This window comes from Neolamprologus brichardi, chromosome 3 (genome assembly GCF_056152115.1).
Source record: "Neolamprologus brichardi isolate AB-2024 chromosome 3, ASM5615211v1, whole genome shotgun sequence".
NCBI classification, from domain to species: Eukaryota; Metazoa; Chordata; class Actinopteri; order Cichliformes; family Cichlidae; genus Neolamprologus; species Neolamprologus brichardi.
In genome coordinates, this window is record NC_142106.1 from 30,378,410 (window position 1) to 30,384,409 (window position 6,000).

The 6,000-nt window shown below is 36.9% G+C and overlaps 1 protein-coding gene across 1 annotated transcript in view; it reads right to left on the reverse strand.

Annotated features, from left to right (window-relative positions):
• LOC148104185 (Fc receptor-like protein 5) overlaps window positions 1-565 on the reverse strand; it is a 36,667-nt gene extending 36,102 nt beyond the window's left edge. Inside the window, exon 1 of the mRNA XM_087838290.1 lies at window positions 526-565. The gene's annotated coding sequence lies outside the window, so the exon portion shown is untranslated. The remainder of the gene's footprint in view (window positions 1-525) is intronic.
• Between the last annotated feature and the right edge of the window lie 5,435 nt (window positions 566-6,000).

Consider the following 6,000-nt stretch of genomic DNA (forward strand, 5'->3'; position numbering starts at 1 on the left):
TGTTTGTCAGATTTTTATGAAAAGGCCTGTAATATGCAGACTAAACTGACCAATAGCAGACAGACAGTAAGTTTTATTACACATATGTGAGCTGACTGAGCAGCTAAAGATGAAATGAGGAGAACACAAGTCCAAGAGTTGTTTTAAGTGTGAAGAACATTTATTTTATTTTATCTGTTAAATAGTGTTTGTCATAAACCGTCAGTATTATCAAACATTTGTCTTCTCACATATAAAGATCCATTATTTACAATTTATAATTTTAATAAATATTTACAAACCTCCAAGCGCACAGATATATGAATGAAAGATAATAAATATCCATAAATAATCTAAATAGTAAAACCAAACTCCTCTCCACCTGCACTCATAAACTGCTGGAACTAATTAAATGTGTTTTTGCCTCTGAAAATTAATTTGAACACACTGGGAGATTAAAATAAATTAACAAATGAATGTCTTAATACTTGACTGAATGAATTATCAAAATTGGTGCCATTCAAACAACGACAGAAATGTACTTACAGAATAACTCCGTCATGCAGAGCAAAGTGTGCCATCCTCACTGACTCTGATTCACTCTGATGTGATGCAGACGATCACAAAGTGTTTTGTATGAATAATAATAAATGCAGAAATAGAAGCTGAACTTAAACCAGATAAGATCAGATTTTCATCTCTCTGTGCTTCTTTCGCTGTTACACTAACCTCAAACAGTACCTGTAGCTTTGACTACAGCAGTTATTTGACGTGAGTACATTTCCTGTCCATTGCAAACACATATCCGCTTCTTTCAGATGTTGTGTTTCATTTCTTTCTCTATGATATATAAATGTGTTGTTTTCCTTCAAGTCAGGAAGTCAGGTCACAGTTTTTGCCTTTTTCTTCTTTGAAAACTCTCACGTCATTTTTGAAGTGAAACAATTTTAAGCTGCAATGTTCCTCTTCTGTCAGGTTTTGTATATCCATAGATGGTGCCATCTATGGATATAAATCTAATATATATGTATATGTATATATACATATACATATACATATATATTAGGGGTGCAACAATACACAAAATTCATGGTTCGGTTCGATACTTTGGTGTCACGGTTCGATATTTTTTCGATATAAAAAAATGTTCATGCCTTTTTAATTTGTAATTAATTAAAATGATAAATAGATATTTCAACTCAAAAGTACAGTTTTTAAATTTAATGTAGCTGAAACAACAGCATCAACACATTAACAAGCTAACTGCGCTAACGCACTAGTTCCCACCAATTGAGCATTGCGTGGCACATCCGACATACTGTTTAACTTTTGTCCATGACGCGCTTACCTTCAGGGTCATGCTTCACATGAAAACCAAGATAGTTCCAAATGCTAGATCTGAATGAGGGTGGGGGAGGTTCAATTTCGGGTAGCGTTGAGGCAGTTGCCATGTTGCAAAGAGCTTATCTTCTGTCTTGCTAGCTTGCGCTGCGCTCAGTGGATCTGCACTCGATAGTGCAGCCTAGGCGGAGTAGTCGAACGCAGATCCACTGAGCTCTCAACACAGACAGCATTGTCAGAAGAAAAGTTGATAAAATAAATAAAAAAATTTGTATTGTTCGATACATATGCGTACCAAACCAAAAACACTGTATCGAACGGTTCAATATCGATACGAGTATTGTTGCACCCCCTAAAAAAAAAATATATATATATATAAAATATATATGTATATATATATATCAATTCAATTTATTTATTTATCTTTTTAAGTAACTGTTAGCCTGATGTATCTCTCTCTCTCTCTCTCTCTCATTCTCTCTCTCCTTTTTTTTTTTTAGCTTGAACTCACATTTATACTGTATTTTGCATATAGAAGGCTCTGGTGAGTGGTAATCTAATTTGTTCTTCATGCACAGATCTTCCTATACCCTTCTCATCTTTCTTAAAACTAAAAATGTGATTTTTGAGTCATTCTGGAGATTCTTTACGTTTTTATGTTGTGATGCCGACCATCAGACTGAGGAGGCAAGTATGAAACTGAGAAAGGTCTGCTTCACAGCATGTTTTATTTATGTATTTAATGCCCATTGGATAATGCAAATCACAGGTGCATTTTTTATTGCCGTTTAAATAGTCACAGGGTTTCTAACTTATGAAGTATCAAAGTCTCACCTTTGTTAGAGTTTTGTATCTGTGTAGTCTTTGCTTTTGATTGTTTACAACAGGAAATATGTTAACATCCTTCCTCCATACTTCATAAAAAGATATAAAATATATTTGACTGTTAGATTAAATATTATCATGCAGCACTAAAGTGAAAAAGCTCACTTAACCTCAGAATAGATCTGTGAATGTTCTCACTTTGTGCTGGAAATATGTTTTAAATTTGGCTGTGACCCGAAACACAGAAAATGACTCACTGTGTGGCTGAACTGAAGCTAAAGCTTAAGATGAAATCTAAAGACAACATTTACATTCACAGTTACATTTATTATCTGACGGCATATCAAAGTAACATTAAGTACTAACACATTTAATCTGAAACAATTATTTGTCTTACTACGACATAAACGTACAGATTAGACCTGAGCATCTGACTAAAGGTCAAAAAATAGTTAAGAAAATCCAAATATGTGATGTGAAAATTTTTTTTTTAAAGCTGCAATAAAAAAAGGTTTGTTTTGAAAACTGCATGTTGTGGATCAAGTTTATGTAACTCTACCATGTGAAAATGTAAAGTATGCATTTCTAGTATTTAATTTACAAATGTTTTGAATTAATTACATCCTTCTTAAAACTAAAGAAATAAACTGTAAACTTATGTATATTGTATACTTCCATAAAACCAGTTCTACAAAGTCCTGCCCTCTTTCCAAACTATTTAATTGCATGTATAACACCCCATCAGAAGATCCATCCATCCAGTCACTTCCGCTTATCCTTTTCAGGGTCGCGGGGGGCGCTGGAGCCTATCCCAGCTGTCATAGGGCGAGAGGCGGGGTACACCCTGGACAGGTCGCCAGTCTGTCGCAGGGCCAACACACAGGGACAGACAACCATTCGCACTCACATTCACTCACACATTCACACCTAGTGGCAATTTGGATTATCCAATTAACCTATCCCCACAAGCATCAGAAGATGTTGTGGTGTATTACCAGCAATATGACTGAATTAACTCTGAACGGTTACCAACACATGATCCTTGAATACATTTTTATTGTAATGTATAGTTTGTTTGTTTTGTTGTTCTTTTTTTTCCTAAAACAAATAACAATTTAGCAAATTTGTTGTCGGAGCTCAAAACAGAGCTACTGTAGAGGTAGAAGTATTCTTTTTACTGGTCAACTGTATCCTCAGTTTAAGTGAGCAGAACCTGGACTATACATTGTGTAAGTAGAGCACCGCTATTCCCTCCTGAGTTGACTGAGGGGTTTTCCAGAATCACTTTGGCGATGACAATAAGTCTCGTTCTCTAGCCTCATTGTTTTTGCTTCAGCCACTGCCAGAGCCACACACCATTTGGCCCGTTGGTACCTATTACTTGTTTCCTGCGTCCCACGGCTTCACCCACCACTTCAACTTGATGGCTCCCTGCACCTCAGGTGTCCACCTCAGGTGTCCACCTTTTGGTTCGTTGAATACCATCACGAGAGGCAACAACCACTTTGCAGCCACAATTTAATACAGCAGTGCTGATGCAGATCACAAGTTATTTGAATCCAATGTCCCCAGTCTCCCTATCGAAACCCTATGCTATCGAAACTGTGCTGGAGGGGAGAATTGAAGACCTTGCCCCCAGCACACCCTCACTTCACAGTTTGGTGTATCAGGCCTGTCTAGCATCCTTTCCCACCATCTGATCCAACTCACCATCAGGTGGTGATCAGTTGACAGCTGAGCTTCTCTCTTTATCAATCATTATTACAGAGAAGTTCAATAGAAGGGATCTAAGAACACAGACAAATGTAAATGAGAGCTATATGAGCATTTACATCATGTCAATGCAGAGACTTTTGAGGGCAGTTGCTTATCAACGTGGGAAACAAGCTCTGCACAGTTTCTCTTGATGCCCACACAGCTTTTTTCAGTAGTCCACCATGTGTCATCATGACAACAGTTTTTGATCCATTTTCACTGAATGTTATGCATGCTTACATGTAGCAGCAATTATTACTATTATTTCAGTACAGATAAATCATAAACATAAACATGTGTCATCCACACAGAGATCAAAGTGAAACTTCCACTGTGCTTTTTGCAACTCTCTGTTGTTTGCTGCACGCTGCTCTATGCTCTTTTTAACAGACCCCTTTTGGCTGAAACCACAAGCTGCATTTCCTGTTTTCTAGGCAGCCTGACTCGAAACCATGATGTTTTTCAGTAGATTCACAATAAGCCTGAGGCAGAATAGATCATAATCTACAGTTTGACACACATGCAAGCATTGGAGCCTGCTCAGAAGAAAAAAAACATTATTCTGTATCTCTATGTTTCCAGTTTGATCTTTGAATGCTTGATATTGCTTCTCAAAACTGTATTTTTAGTAGATCTGAATTTACTCTATTTTTGGTTCATTGTTTACATTTTTTTGTATTAATTAAAAAGTCTACTGTATTCTTCATTTCTCCAAGTAACACAAGTAGAGGTCAAAAACAGTCTGCTCTGGTGTCCAAAGGCTCCAAAGTTCTTCATGTCAAAAACGAAGGTTGTTGATTTTGAGTAGAAATGTCTAAAACTGATATCATAAAATTGGACATCTGCTGATACTGATATGAATCCGATATAGTGTATTTTATAATCAATAAAAGTTAAGTTTTAAAAAACAAAACACTAAAGCTATTCTTTTATACCTGTATGCAAAAAAATACTCTACACCAAAAATATTCCACAGTTCAGCAATACGGATCTTTTTATTTAAACTATTAGCAGAACTTTAAATGTAAGTATTTAAAGTAATATTCAAAAAGTAATTTAAAATGCAATTTTATGCAGATTCCAAAAACTCTTTGGTTCTGAAAAAATGTGTAATATCAGCACAAAATAATGTTTGCATTCAACAACTTAAAAAACTAACAAACAAAAAACAAGAACTTGTAGAATGGACGCTTTTATACTTACAGCTGAACATAAATAGACATCCAGTGGTAAGTATGAAAAAAGTAATTTTCATAGTGTTTTTGAACCACAGAAAATTTGTTTAGCCTGCAACACTGCGTTTCGCAAAGTAAACCTTGAGTCTATCCATTGTACAGTCAGACTTGACAATGCAGAGTCAGGCAATGAAAACGAACAGATGTCAAAGCTCCATATATCGGTTGGTAAGCTTAACATAGGAATGCTTTACAAACATTCAGAGATGAACTTAAACACTTACTTTACTTCTCTGGGATAGCTTGCTCAGAGATTAAGCACATAGCGAGGCTCCACATGCTTTCAGTGTGAAGTAACTCCAGACCCTCGACAGGTCTCGCACACAACAGCTGCTCTATCACGTGACACATACTTCTCCGACGTGCTAAGGTCTAAAGTCATGACCTGGGTTACACCATGTAGTTTTGTGAGGCACTTTTATGATAGTTAATGGAGGGGATTACATTTTTATTTTCCCCTGATATCTGATCCAGTATTTTAGGTCAGGATCCGGCCAATACCGATACTGTTCATAGGATCGGTCCATCCCTAATTTTGACCATACACTATGTACCATACACATCATTGCAGTGCTGCAAATATAATGCTGCAAAGTAGAAAGTCCGGGGGAACACCGAACACACATCGAATGGCCCATGGCTGCACCCCCCAAAGGACACCCCAAAGGGATGGTCGAATGCCTTCTCCAGGTTCACAAAACACATGTAGACTGGTTGGGCAAACTCACATTAACCCTCAAGTATCCTTGAGAGGATAAAGAGCTGGTCCAGTGTTCCACAACCAGGCCAAAAACTGTATTGTTCCTCCTGTATCCAAAGTTTGACTAACGGACAGACTCTCCTGCACCCTGATTTCCAGCACTCA